General features: G+C 41.1%; 1 protein-coding gene across 1 annotated transcript in view; it reads left to right on the top strand.

The window, feature by feature from the left end:
- Positions 1 to 6,971: 6,971 nt before the first annotated feature.
- The window catches only part of slc45a4a (solute carrier family 45 member 4a), a 55,181-nt gene continuing 47,052 nt past the window's right edge, over positions 6,972 to 15,100 (top strand). The window contains exons 1-2 of the mRNA XM_085395389.1: positions 6,972 to 7,148; positions 8,311 to 8,392. The gene's annotated coding sequence lies outside the window, so the exon portion shown is untranslated. The remainder of the gene's footprint in view (positions 7,149 to 8,310; positions 8,393 to 15,100) is intronic.

Raw genomic sequence — 15,100 nt, 5'->3', positions numbered from 1 at the left:
AGTTGTTTTACTTGGAGTAGAATTTATTTTTATTTCAATAAATATAAACTCATCACACTGACAAACATGCAACTAGCAACTATTACCCCAAGATTAAAAGAATAAAAACCGGTTGATAATTTCAGGTCTGCAGTGTAAAACTGTTCAGAAAACAAAGAGGCTATTTGACTCCTGGCTCAATCCCTGCTTAGGCTGCAGGGTGGGAGACCTGCAGTAACAAAGGTACAGCAGACTGGGTCCACCCTGCTCAAGTGTCCTTGAGCAAAACACTGAATCCCTGCAGGGCTGCTGTTATGTGAATGACCTCCCTGTGGAGTTTGCCAAGGTGTTTTTACAACGAGGCTTCTCTGAAAATCCTTTCTAATACTCAGAACACTGTGTTATATGCACTTGCGTGCAGTTGTATTTGTGTGTGTGTTTGACATTGTTTTGTAACATAAAGCCATAAGCAGCTGTTAATCTCTCACCATGCAGGTCCACTAATGCCTCAGCACAGTACATGATAAGTTGTTTTCTGTGCCTCCTGCAGCTTTTAATCAGTTTCCTTTAATCCATAAACTTTTACTTCAGGAAAAGGAAAACACAACTGTTTGTGCTGCACTTTAACATACAAAGGCACAGTAGTCTGTGCTATAATGCTATAGAGAAGTTCCTGATGCCTTTATTAAGAATTTATCAGCTAATGCTGACATGCATGTTTTATTCATCTTCTTTTAACTCTCTGTTATATATAAAATAGGCAATACCTCTGTAGTTGTTGTCCAAACAGCACCCTTCAACATAATGAGTCATGCCCTTAATGTTCCATTCTTTTTTTTAAATTGCCTTCTTTTCAGTTTAATTTATACAGCATCAAAACACACGATTAACGTCAAGATACCTTATACCTTTTTTATATTAAAAAGTCTACACAACATTTGGCAACAGTGTGGGAAAAAAACCCTTTAAAGAGGACGAAAGCCCCGGCAGATCTAGGCTCAGGGTGGAGCAGCTGCCTGCATCGGCTGACTGGAGTGGGGAGAAAGAGAAACGGTAAACTGCAACCGCAGCAGGAAGAAGAGAAAATGTGGACATGCATGTGAATGTGGCATACACAACAAATGCACCGCATGTGATAAAGAGGGAGTATCCCAGCAGCCTGAGCCCATAGAAGTGTTACAGCAGCAAGGGTTAAGCCCGGGTTAAAGAAATTTTGAAGGCTAATTTTAAAAGGAGACAATGCGTCTGTCTCCTGAATCCACCTTGGGAGCTGGGTCTACTGGAGAGGGGCTCTTCAAAGCTTGTTGAAACACAAGCCAGCATGCAGTCTTAGAGCAAAGTGCTCTATAATAACATGATAATATAACAAATATGATAGTGTAAGGTCTTTGATAGCTTAAAGTTTTCAGGCTTTGCATATAGGGAGAAAAAATTTGAATTCAATTCTGGATTTGATAGTGAGCCAATGAAGAGATGCTAATATAGTGGCAATATGATCTCTCTTTGGCCTGTTTCCCCATCGATGCGGTGCTGATGCAGAGCCATTTGTGCCTTTTGAAAACCAGCCTGCATTTCACAGGAAATGAAAACTGAATGCTACGCAGCGTTAGGATAACTTGGGCACATTTCTGTGGAAAGAACATAACTGCTGAGTCAGCAATTCATAGCTGGGCCCAACACGTTTGTGCTAACTGTAGTTTTGTCAGTGGGAATGTGTGGAACTGGTTCTAGATTTGGCTTGGGCACCTTGTACATGGAAAAGGGGCATTTTCAGTACCCTTGCTTATTGAAAGCATTAACAGCATAAACATATTAAATGACTGTTTGTAAAGAATATAACCTGTTCCTTGAGTTCCTTGTCTTGTGTTTAGTCTTCACGCTGTGGGTTTCAGGGGGAAGGACATGTTCTGTATATATGGGACAGCTGAAAAAAAATGTTGACGTTGTCTGTGGTTTGAACAGACAACAGTTCAATGCTCAGCAGAATTTTTTGCCAGCTGACCATTGTCCACTTTAAAACAGTAAGAAGACACTGCTTTGAGGGTGGGACAATATTTTTTCATGTCAGACAACTTACATTGCTTTAACATGTAAACAGCGTTTATGCAGAGCCACATAAGTCACAGTAAGATTAGCAAGACTGCATTTTTGAGTCTATAAACGGGGTCTTGAGATACAGCAGGTCATAGAGTTCAAGCGAGACGTGATTTTATGTTTTCTGTAACAACTAGTCGGTTTAGTTTTTGCAAACTTCACTCAAACAGAAGTAAATAGCTCCTCTGTTGGGACCTATTTCTACACATTTATTAATAATGACTACAACGAATACAATATTTAAAACACATATTCACAGAAAAAAACATTTACAGTACTGACTCATTGGTTTACATTATTTCTAAAAGCATCATGTTTGCATGTCTTCAGTTAAGTATGGTTACAGTTACGGTTAGGGGTCAGCTTTTGGGCCGTCATTGATGACGGCCTTGACCTCAGAGGGTTAAACTTTGGAGGACGGGAGCTCTGCTCATGGAGTCGCCTGCAAAATAATACAGTGTGTTTGTTTTAGTAACTCTGGTTTCTTAAGTTTAAACAGAATTTAAGCTGCTTTTTTAAAGCTACAATTGCACCATGATACTTTTAGAGCTGTTTTTGTTTTAATCAATCATATACATGTTGCATTTCATAAGGTGTTAATGATGTAAACAAGCCATAGATTAGCTGACTAATTGATTCAACTGGCAGCAATTTTCATAACTGATGAGATGTCAAGGATTCAAGCAGCCTGCTTAATTGTATATAAATTGTTAGCAGCCCCAGTCAGCTGACTGCAAATGACTAATTTAACTAACTTCAAATCTGCTTGGTCTGCAGCACTTAAGCACAACTGAAAGTGAAATGATGGATTTACAGCTTTGCAATATGATAGTGACACTTCTTTTTGGAAAACAATCTCCATCAACAGAAAATAAATAAAATATAGCTAATGGCTCTGTGTGAGTTACAGCTCTGCACCACAGTGTCTGTCTTTCCTTTTTGAAACAATGAATGTGAAAAGCACAAATGAGGGAAACTCAGGAGGGAAAATGTTACTGTATATTAGAATGGGTGGTTTTTTGGATTGGGGGGGGGGGTTGCATTCAACAATAAAATGCATGTCTTAGTAGTTCATCATTTATTACAGTGTAATATCAGAGCCTTTTTAAAGGAAATTTGTCCCCTGAAAATCCTGCGATACAGTTAGCAACGCATAACCATGGATATTGCTTTGTCAGCTTCATGAGTTTTACTGATTTTATGAGAAATTTCCTTTTGATTAGATTTTTCATGTTTAAAAGTCCCAGACAGAAAACGAGGCATCAATCATTTCGTATCTAAATTATGTTAATATATAAGCACTTTTGTTAACCTTCCCTCCCAAATCAACAGGCCTATTTACCTTTCCAAAGGTGTGAATATGGAGCTTATTTAATTTGACCTTTCAGCAAGAAAGTGAAGCCAAAGTTAACATTGCTAGAATTTAGACGATGGTCTTAGAATAATCAATGAAATGACATAAAAACAATCTGTTATAACTGAGGTCCTGATTTCAAGGGGATGCTGTGGTGTGTGAGTTTTCCCCTAATGTTGTAGCCATGAAGAGAGAGCAAATTTAACATTTCTGTTTACTCCTTTATAACCATCACTTTTGCCTTTATGATGTTGCTGTTGTCACTATATTTGTCCTCACCTTCATTTGCATTTGAAATTTTATATGAAAGAAAGAAAGAAAAAAAAGCAATAATACTGAAACAATAAATTTAAAACTTACAAACTGCAGGGATCCAGCTTTCTCATACTTATTGCCCAAAACAAATTAGATGTTTTGAGGCCAACTGCTCCTTATTAGGCTGCACAATAAATAGGGAAAACTGGTTTCCAGCAGTTCGTTTTATTTTCTTCTTTTTTCTTCTTTATAAAACTGGATTTTAATACAAGGATGTTATACATTATGCATTGACCCAAACCTGGAGGTCTGTGGGCTTGTTTGAAAGGATTGCAAGGAGAAAGCCTCTTTTACTTTGTGAAATGAACATGGAAGCTTCTGGAAGACTTCTGGAACAAGGTCCTTTGGACAGATGAGACCAAAGTGCAGATGTCTGGCCAAAGTGCACAGCAGCAATTTTGGTGAAAACCACCCACAGCACATTGGCAAAAACCAATTGTTAAGCATGGTGGTGGAGGGATGGTGATCTGTGTACAGGAACTGGACACCTTGCAGTCGCTGAGTTGATCACGAACTCCTCTGCTATACCAAAGTATTCTACAGGGAGTGCAGAATTATTAGGCAAATGAGTATTTTGTCCACATCATCCTCTTCATGCATGTTGTCTTACTCCAAGCTGTATAGGCTCGAAAGCCTACTACCAATTAAGCATATTAGGTGATGTGCAACTGTGTAATGAGAAGGGGTGTGGTCTAATGACATCAACACCCTATATCAGGTGTGCATAATTATTAGGCAACGTCCTTTCCTTTGGCAAAATGGGTCAAAAGAAGGACTTGACAGGCTCAGAAAAGTCAAAAATAGTGAGATATCTTGCAGAGGGATGCAGCAGTCTCAAAATTGCAAAGCTTCTGAAGCGTGATCATCGAACAATCAAGCGTTTCATTCAAAATAGTCAACAGGGTCGCAAGAAGCGTGTGGAAAAACCAAGGTGCAAAATAACTGCCCATGAACTGAGAAAAGTCAAGCGTGCAGCTGCCAAGATGCCACTTGCCACCAGTTTGGCCATATTTCAGAGCTGCAACATCACTGGAGTGCCCAAAAGCACAAGGTGTGCAATACTCAGAGACATGGCCAAGATAAGAAAGGCTGAAAGACGACCACCACTGAACAAGACACACAAGCTGAAACGTCAAGACTGGGCCAAGAAATATCTCAAGACTGGTTTTTCTAAGGTTTTATGGACTGATGACATGAGAGTGAGTCTTGATGGGCCAGATGGATGGGCCCGTGGCTGGATTGGTAAAGGGCAGAGAGCTCCAGTCCGACTCAGACGCCAGCAAGGTGGAGGTGGAGTACTGGTTTGTGCTGGTATCATCAAAGATGAGCTTGTGGGGCCTTTTCGGGTTGAGGATGGAGTCAAGCTCAACTCCCAGTCCTACTGCCAGTTTCTGGAAGACACCTTCTTCAAGCAGTGGTACAGGAAGAAGTCTGCATCCTTCAAGAAAAACATGATTTTCATGCAGGACAATGCTCCATCACACGCGTCCAAGTACTCCATAGCGTGGCTGGCAAGAAAGGGTATAAAAGAGGAAAAACTAATGACATGGCCTCCTTGTTCACCTGATCTGAACCCCATTGAGAACCTGTGGTCCATCATCAAATGTGAGATTTACAAGGAGGGAAAACAGTACACCTCTCTGAACAGTGTCTGGGAGGCTGTGGTTGCTGCTGCACGCAATGTTGATGGTGAACAGATCAAAACACTGACAGAATCCATGGATGGCAGGCTTTTGAGTGTCCTTGCAAAGAAAGGTGGCTATATTGGTCGTTGATTTGTTTTTGTTTTGTTTTTGAATGTCAGAAACGTATATTTGTGAATGTGGAGATGTTATATTGGTTTCACTGGTAAAAATAAATAATTGAAATGGGTATATATTTGTTTTTTGTTAAGTTGCCTAATAATTATGCACAGTAATAGTCACCTGCACACACAGATATCCCCCTAAAATAGCTAAAACTAAAAACAAACTAAAAACTACTTCCAAAAACATTCAGCTTTGATATTAATGAGTTTTTTGGGTTCATTGAGAACATGGTTGTTGTTCAATAATAAAATTATTCCTCAAAAATACAACTTGCCTAATAATTCTGCACTCCGTGTAGAGTCAAATGTAAATGGTAAATGGCCTGTATTTATAAAGCGCTTTACTAGTCCCTAAGGACCCCAAAGCGCTTTACATATCCAGTCATCCACCCATTCACACACACATTCACACACTGAATGTGAGGCCGTTTGTCTAATAACTAAAGCTTGACTGAAACTGGGGCATGCAACAGCACAATGATCGAAGCTGTTCCAATGCACCCCTCTAAGCCAGACCTCAGCCTGACTGAAAAGCTGTGGAGGACTTTATAAGAACTGTTTATAAACTAATCCCTGGATCTCTCAATGAACTCCAAGTAATGCTCTAAAGAAGAGTGGGGCAAATTTCCACCGCAATGATGCGAGAGACTGGAAAAGTCATACAGTCATACAGAAAACGAGTACGTTTTGTGCCGATCGTGGCTCAAGAGTTGGCGGTTCGTCTTGTAATTGGAAGGTTGCCGGTTTGATCCCCGGTTCTGACAGTCTTGGTCGTTATGTCCTTGGGCAAGACAGTTCACCTGTTGCCTACTGGTGGTGGTCAGAGGGCCCGGTGGCGCCAGTGTCTGGCAGCCTCGCCTCTGTCAGTGAGCCCCAGGGCAGCTGTGGCTACAATGTAGCTTGCCATCACCAGTGTGTGTGAATGAGTGGATGACTGAATGTAGTGTAAAGCGCTTTAGGGTCCATACAGACTAAGTAAAGCGCTATACAAATACATGCCATTTACGTCAAGTTATTGCTGCAGAAGGCAGTATTACGATCTACTGAATTATGGCGTGCACTCAATTTCATGCAAACTGCTTCTACATTTTCGCTTAGCTTTTCATTAAATAAATAATGAACGTGCAAAATACCATGTGTTGTTGTTCTTTTGAGGTTGTATATGGTACCTTGGTGTATAAAACATTAGAAATAATAGACGGTGTAACGAGAAACTTAAACTAGTTATGAAAAGACAGGAAAAGCTAACTAAAACTGTACATGTAAAAAATAAAGCAAAATAAAGCATTGATACCTCTGTTTTTAGCGAGAACTGCACTATTTTTAACGGCATTTCCCTTTAAGAGTTCAGTTTCTCTGCTTCTTTGTATACCAACACCAAGACTCCGCCTCTTTATGCAAATGAGCCGTGACGTCGACGGAAGCTAGCGCTACGTCTCCTCTTCCGACAGATACTGCTTTAAAAGCGTATTTAAAGCCCTGGCTGTAGTTGCGGGAGCAGTAGACAACCTATGCAACAAAAGCTGCTGCAGAGCCGAGAACTGTCCGACCACATAGCGGACGAAAACACGGAGCCAACGGCTGACACGACACGGCGAGGTGAGCGCGATGCCCGGGGGAAGCAGCAGAGACGAGTCGGGACGGATTTTTAACATTTTATAGCCGCTGCTGGTCGGCTCCGCCAGGCGGAATGCAAAGCATCTCAGGTTGCTGCTGCAGAGACAGGAGCAGGAGGAGGAGGAGGAGGAGGCATTTACTGTAGTTTTCTGCAGGCCTGTTTCAAAAACAGGAGAGAGGCTAGAGGGGGGTTGCAATCTGCAGGGTACAGGTCAGGATAAAAATTAGGCTTCTCTTATTATAAAGTGTAAAACAAAATGGTGCAAGTGGGTGGTGTTTAAATTTAAAGTAGATGAAGCAGAAGAGGCTCAGCGGTGGTTGTTTACAGTTTACATGTTGAGAATACTGGCATTAGAATAATTTTCATTTCCTCCATCACTGCTGTGTGTGTGTGTGTGTGTGTGTGTGTGTGTGTGTGTGTGTGTGTGTGTGTGTGTGTGTGAGAGTGTGAGTGTGTGAGTGTAAAATTTACCAGGAAGGAGTAGTTTATTGTAGTGTATAACACACTGGTGACTGAAACCAAGCATCTACCGGTATATTTGGTTTACAGAGAGAGAAATCTGCGAGGTAGTGGTCGTGGGTTCGAGTCCAGCGGCCGGCCTTAGTGTGGATGATCACCCCAGAGGCATTAATCTTAGTTAAGTTAATTGGCGATTCTAAATTGGCCGTGAATGTGAATCTGCTATAGATCGGTGACCTGTCCGGGGTGTAACCCCCACCCCCCGTGACAGCTGGGATAGAATTCAGCCCATCCGTGACCCTGAGCTGTTGTGTTTCGCTCTTGCCGGGGAAAAATTAGTGTAATGGATGAGAAGTGTCCTGCACTGTAACCACTGATTCATCGTCACTGGTTGTAGGTGTGTTTGTTGAACACATCAGCTGTGGTTTCCTACCTGACTGCATAGGGTTCAAGTGTTAAAGTATCTCTTTCTCATTTTTGTGTTTACTGGCAGTTTATGTGGATGTGTCTTGGTCTTAGATCCTTAGAGAGCACAACAAATGGATTAATGCAGAAATAATGGCCTTGATAAAAGCATTACTTGTAATGTTAGTTATACCGTAATAATCCATGAGTTAAGTGTCATTGACCTGAGATGACTGTAATCTGTATTAATTTGTTTCTTTTTCAATGTTGCATGCTTAGGTACGACTGCAGGGCTTAAGATTGCAGCTTGGACCAAACTACAACGTCTCAACGACATTTATGAAGCTTTCAAGGCCTTTTGGTGAGTTTTGCGTACACATGTACACGAAAAGCATTTTAAAGATCATCTCGTGTGTTTCACTTTGGTGTTTGGTCCACGCAAAAATATAAAAGACTTGAAGAAAGAGTCGTAAATGGCCAACAGATGTTGTTTTAAGTTTAATATGTTTCTGTTGTGCCGAATCGGAGGTTCACTCCGAGTGACGCGATCTTGGTTTTGGTTTGGCTTGACCTGACAGTGCACACACAGACGCACGCTCATGTGATGTTTGTTACTTCCTCAAAAAAACTATGTCAGGCTCCTGGTTTCGATGTGGTTTAGGTTTCAGTTTGTGTGCTAAAGACTAGATTGTTTAGCTGAAGTGAAAGCTACCGACTTCCTCTTGAAGAAATGTTTGCTGACTATCAACTGCTGCTGTGTCAGGTTATTACCCCTCACAAATGTAGCCAGACCCAAGTGGTCATGTGCAGATAGTCACATGAACACACTCCCCAAATGCACATAAAGATACATTTTCTCAGATCTTAAGCAAACACTGTCAACACCTCCCTCTGTACCTTCACATAGGAAGATATAGTAACTACCTTCATGCAGATGTTTGATATTTGCATGTAGAGTTGGTGGGTATTTCCATAAACAAAACATCCATGATAGTTCTGTCTTCCTGGGACTGCTGTTTATGTGGACCTCTAGTAATTTCTGATAACTGCAGAGATTGTCCTTGACCAGACCTGCTCAGACCTTCCCCTGCTGAGGTACCACCTCCTCTGGCCCTGGGGGCGGATGGTAAGGCATGCTTGAACCATGTCAGTCGATTCCTTTGTGACGAGGCGGAACCCCTACCAAATGACTAAGCTCTGTCTGGGTGAGGCCCCAGACAACTCTTATATTTTTATTGTTGACTACAGGTGAGGACAGGAATGTAGATCGACCAGTAGGCTTTCCCGTTCAGCTACTTCTTCCGCATTACTGTAGATGTTGCACCGATCTGCTTGGCCCACCGCTCGTGAACAGAACACTGTCTGCACATGCTAATAGGACTATAGTTTTAGTATGCTACTATTAGTTAACACTAGTGTCTGCAATAAATAGATGGCATTCATGTTTGGAATGGTTTATTTCGGTGTTTTAAGCTGGCTCAGATACTACCCTTTCCAAAAAAACAAACAAAAAAAGCCCCGACATACCTGTGTGTGTTGTTTTTCAAACCGATGTCCCGAGGCTGATGTCGAAAGGTTAAACGCACCCTCACTGTGACTCCAGATCTGTTGTTTTACTAGTTTTCATAGCACGAGTTCTGATGTGAGCAGAAAACAAGAAGCTCTCCTCCTTCAGAGAGATCGCAGCTCAACCTGAACTCTCAGTTTCCCATAAAACCAACATATCAAAACAAAATCTTTAAGGCAAACAAACAGAGCTACAACGGAATTAAGGGCTGAAAGAATTTGGAAGGGTTAAATCTGCATAGCATTAAATAGAAATAGGATGACATTTAGGTAAGTATGTTTTTTATGAGGTTGAACTTCAGAATGGATACCCGTGTTTTCTGTATGTGCGAAATATCTTGCTGCACAGATGGAAACAGATTGAATGGCTCAGGGAGAAGACAAGGAACAGCCTACAACCCTTCTTTAAAAGCAAAGGAGTGTGTTCCAAAGGTGTTTGATTACTGAGTACAGACAGGGGTTTACAGTGCTGTCATGCATCATTTTAAAGCAATGAAATTATTTCTGCAACAGTCGTGTCAGTGACCTAGTGGTTTAAAAATAAGTATAAATGAACTGCAGCTCTTCTTTTTGCTCCAAGACCACCAGATGATTTAGCTTGAAGTAATACTGGCTGCCTGAATCTCACTCATCCTCCTTGCATTTCACTCACACTCACACACAAACAGCAGATCTGGCTCACTATCCCGAGTCCTGATCCTGTGTGTAGATAACCCATTTCCTACTGGTGAGAGGTTTTCATACACAAACATGAGAGGGGAGCGGGGGAAAGAAAGGAGTGAGCTAATATGTTTTTCCACTTACGATCACAGGGCAAATGCGTGTGTTTATGTGTATTTGTTCATCATCTCGCTTGCATCCGAGCCATCAACAGCCTCGCTCCCCTCTCGTCTATAACAAGTCTTTCTAAGATGCTGTGCATGTATAAATGCCACTGCATTGTTTAGAGTCACTTTATCCTCAGTGAACTATGTTTTCTTCAGAGTTCAGGTGGGCCCCTGTAATGAAGAAGATATAATGGTTTGATTTGCTGGTGACCTCACAGATGTGTGTTGAGGGGAATCTGCAGCCCGGCACGTTTTTGTGTGTGGAGAGTATCTGTAATGCATGGCTGGTTGATTTTCTAAACTTGGAGGACTGTTATCAAAGTCAATACTGTATTTAGCCCCAGTTTTGAGTTGGAGGACACACCCCTAACCCATAGGTAACCCATAGAGTTACCTATGGGTAACTCTATAGGTAACTCCTTTGACTACGATGACCTGGATGACTGAGAACCTTCACAGACACATAGGGTTAGGGTTAGGTTTAGGTACACTCTGTACCTGTGTGTGTGGGAAGATATTGCCAGTAGTACAAAACGTCTTCTAAGGACTTGGTGTCCTCTGCACTTCCACTTTGCTTGCTCCTCCTCTACTCTGTCTTGTATGCATTTTTTTCTTTTTTCAGACTCGTTTCTTTTCTCTTCACTCTGTCATTTGCGTCTTCAGTCTTTGTTTGTATTTATTTTGACACGTCTTAAACTCGAGCAGACGTTCCAGTTATACAACCTGCTTGTGGCGCTTTGAACTCATTAAGTAGAGTCATGGGAAAGTTAGGTGTGAGGTGATGCTTTACAAGTTTCCTTGTTGTTCATACAAAAGCAGACGAGGTTAAAGCCTCGGCAAGTTTAAGGTCAAGGTGTTTTGGCCGTCATCGTGGTCATCAAAAAAAGCATCCGGGATTAGAGTTGAAATGTCTTCATAAACTTAAAGAAGTCCTTTCGGCTTCTTTTTCAGGAACTCAAGAGCACCACGATCTGGATGACTGTGAACCTACGCATACGTCTAACTACAACTCTCATTCATGCAATCACACGAGCACCTTTTTCTGTCCCTAACAGCTTTACCTAACATTCACACACACTGCATGAGTGCAAACTAGGGGAGGCAGGGAGTAGACCTCTGACCTTCTGATCAACTTGCTACCTCCGGAGTCACAACCACTTATAAGGTGGTCCATACAAGATGTTCATATGGTCATGTGACCACAAAGCAGGAGAGGCCAGTCGAAAACCTGGCAGACACCAAATGTGGTTTAAAAGCATCCAGATCTGCAAAACCAGCACCACATGAACCAAATCCTGGAGATTTGGATTATCTTGGCTGGATTCTTATTCAGATTATTTTAAGCCTTTAAGTGATGAAGCTGGTGAAATTTAGTAGCCAATTTTTAGGTTTAACTGCAGAAAGTACAGAAAGTTATGGGAAAGATCAGATTTTCGTTTTCCTCTGGGGCAGGCCAAAGTCTGAACATACTTGGCTTCAGCACATTGAGAGCTTTTCGGGCTCAGCTGCCCAGGGTTAACTTTAACACCGCGTCAGTGCGCTCTGCTCTTCAATGAAAAATCTGCACTCAAGGCGTATTTAAAGTTTCCCTGTCCAAAGTCTTTCTGAAGTCATTTGTCTCTTATCTTTGTGTCGTTTTTTTTCTAATCTCTGTCCTCATCTTTACTGACTCATCCTGAGTAGAAAATGTCTGAGAGCTAAAAGAGGCTCAACTTTCCAATTAAATTAGCAAAAAGCTGAGTGGATGCCAGGAATGACTGGCAGCACATCGGACGTCTTTTGGGTTGTAAATCTTGGCTGCCTTTAGAGCTTCGTGGATGAAGCACACACCTCATCCTCACTAGCATTTGCAGTTAACTCTTGGAGTATGTTTTATCAAACAGGATAATTGCCATCTGGGACTAAGAGAAGGCAGCACAACAGTTACACTCTCAATCCCTTAGGTTTTTTTTTTTTTTTTTTTAACTTTTCCTCTTGAAGGAAACAGCCTCAGGTTCAGTCAGTAACATCTGCTAAACTCTAAAGACCAAAAAGAATAAAATGAGCCATTCCTGAAGACGTACAACTGCAACTCTACCAAATTTATTGCAACAGAATTGAAACGCACAAACTCTACATCTGCATTTGAGTCACAGTAGCAGCAGGTGTCCTCTTCTTCTCTTCTCCCTCCCCTCTTTTGTAGCTTATAAAAACTCTTAGATGTGTCACTTGATGTAAGACGAATACAATAAAATAAAATAAAATCCTAATTACAGAGAAAATAACCAGGTAGGAATAATTGATATATCTGCCACTGTATCTCAGATTCTTTAATATCTTGTTCAAAATTCAAAATCTACAGATGTTCATATTTAAGAAGGACCCAGTGAATAGCTTTCACTTTTCAAAGGTGCTCATAGGGTCACTGAATATTCATACAGACCGGTCGGGTATCCTGGGTCGGTGAGGAGAGAGGATAACTGGCTGCGTGCCAGTAATGTCATTAACGCTGTTAGTAATACTGCACTCAAACTAATGGTTGCACGCAAACACTTGGGCACTTTTGAGCTAATTTTCCTGCAACACAAGAAGAAGTGTTCAATCTGGGGTCCTTTTAAACCTTTTTATACCTGAGAGATTACACAAAGGGTCACGGGTTTAACTAAAGGTGCGGTGCTCTGATCACACATCATCCCTCGTAGTTTTTTAGCACACGTGGATGAAACGGTCCAGATGGTTGAATCAAGTCTGCGTGCTTGCACTTCGTCATTTGATATCCGTGTCTGTAAAGATGTTTGTGAAAATGTTCTAATTTGAAAGTTATTTGCCTTTTTTTGACTGTGAGTCACTAAGTTTGATCAGAGCATTATGTTGTCAGTGCTGCAGATGAAAAGAATAATAATACTGGAACTAAGTAAGGAGTTAATATAGCAGATCTTTGCATCCTTTCTCATTTGCTGCTAATGATCTCAGGTTTGGATGCTGTTGCTGTTAGACGCATTAGATCCCAAATCATTTGTAATTCACCACAGATTGGTTGCAGCATGATGTAGTTTGTTGTTGTCATGAGCGCGAGGCTGTCAGTGTAGGATGGCAGGTGGTTAGTCCTTTTGAATACAGTTTGCATAATGAAACAATTTAAATCTGCCATTTGAAACACACTCACTCAATCACTTCTTTATTTACTTGTTTTTTACATCAGTGTGCCTAAATAAAAAAGGAGGCAAAAAGTTAGACGATCCATTGCACATCCAGACTCATTTTAAAACAGAAAATTGTCAGTACTTGTATGTCTTATGTACTCTACAGTAAATTAGAATTGGGTTGGGTTCACTTTTATGGTTTGACTGACTAGCAAAAACCTGCCCTGCCGGTGGTTTTTGCCAGGCCTGAGGCCTTTTTTACTTTGCTCATGTATTAATACACAGACATGTCTGTTCATTTGTCTTGTTATTCTGCTTATCTTCATTATATCACCGTATATATAGTCGGTTGTCAAAAATGTCTGTTCATAAACAACGACGTTGCTGTTTGTTTTGAGCTCAGCTGCTACACAGAAGCTATATAGATGCTGATAATCCTGGTACCCTAGCTTTTGGTTTGCTGCCACATCGCAGGAGTCTCGCTCTCTTTCTTAAAGTTTCACACGGATCACATGAAAGCATGACCGTAATATAATTGTTAAATTGTGAATCATCTCCACGGCAGTCCTATAAAAACATTTGAAGGTACTTGCATGCTTGGGATTAGTTTACAAATATTGACTGCGTCACGGCGATAAAAGTCGTACAGAATCTTTTATTCTTGTCGTTTCCCTTTCATTCGTTATTTGTACTGCACCTCTCTTTGTTTGATGGCGTAAACTCCCAGCACTGGTAACTATTGTATGCTTTCTAAAGTAAACACAACATAGTTTTTTGCTGGTGTCACATTTCATTGCCGAATGTTAAGGCTAGCAGGTTTAGTGAGACGGAACAACAACAACAACAAATGAGCAGAGAAGCAAAGCAAGAAAACAAAACCTACCTTGACTTACTTCCATTGACCTATATTTGCTTTGTTTATTTGTTTTTCCCCCCAGAAATAAGACAGCAGTACCACACTGGATAAATCCTCACTAACAAGTTTTTACAACGTTACTGCTCTAGTAGCATGTTTCATTAGGTTTAATTACATTTATACTTTTGCATAATCGCAATCAACTTGTCTGTTAACAACTACTGTAAAGTTGTGTGTTGCAGCAGTTGAGCGTTGTTCATATTCATTTGCCTTTATCAGCTTTAAGCATGTGTGTGTGTTTGTGTGTGTGTGTGTGTGTGATATTCCATCAGAAGTGTAGGCGGCGTCAGAACTTGTCGTCTGGAGGTTTAGTGCAGTCCTGAACTGGTCAGGGCAGGCACTTGTCATTCTTATGACTTGCTGTCATACGTGCTGATGTGAAACAATAATGTTGGTTACAAGACAAAAACAAACACACCAGTGTTTAACTGCTTTCAGCAGCCTCATGTGGTGAACTTAGGGGTGGTGTGTGCGTTCTTACCGAGGTTTGCACTCACTCAGAGGCAGCTTTAGGGTTATGTTTTTATTCAAATGTCAGTGAGAGGCAAAAGTGTACTGAGACAGGCAGTGCTTGGCCACACTGGAGGCTGGAAAGAAGAAATGCACTAACGAGAGATAGAGAAAGTAGATTGATATCA

The sequence above is a fragment of the Rhamphochromis longiceps genome, linkage group LG22 (genome assembly GCF_057381845.1).
Source record: "Rhamphochromis longiceps isolate RC_006_pf linkage group LG22, R_longiceps_female_GT1.1, whole genome shotgun sequence".
Taxonomy (NCBI): Eukaryota; Metazoa; Chordata; class Actinopteri; order Cichliformes; family Cichlidae; genus Rhamphochromis; species Rhamphochromis longiceps.
Note: the sequence above shows the minus strand (reverse complement) of the source record. Positions and strands in the feature narration are given on the sequence as shown.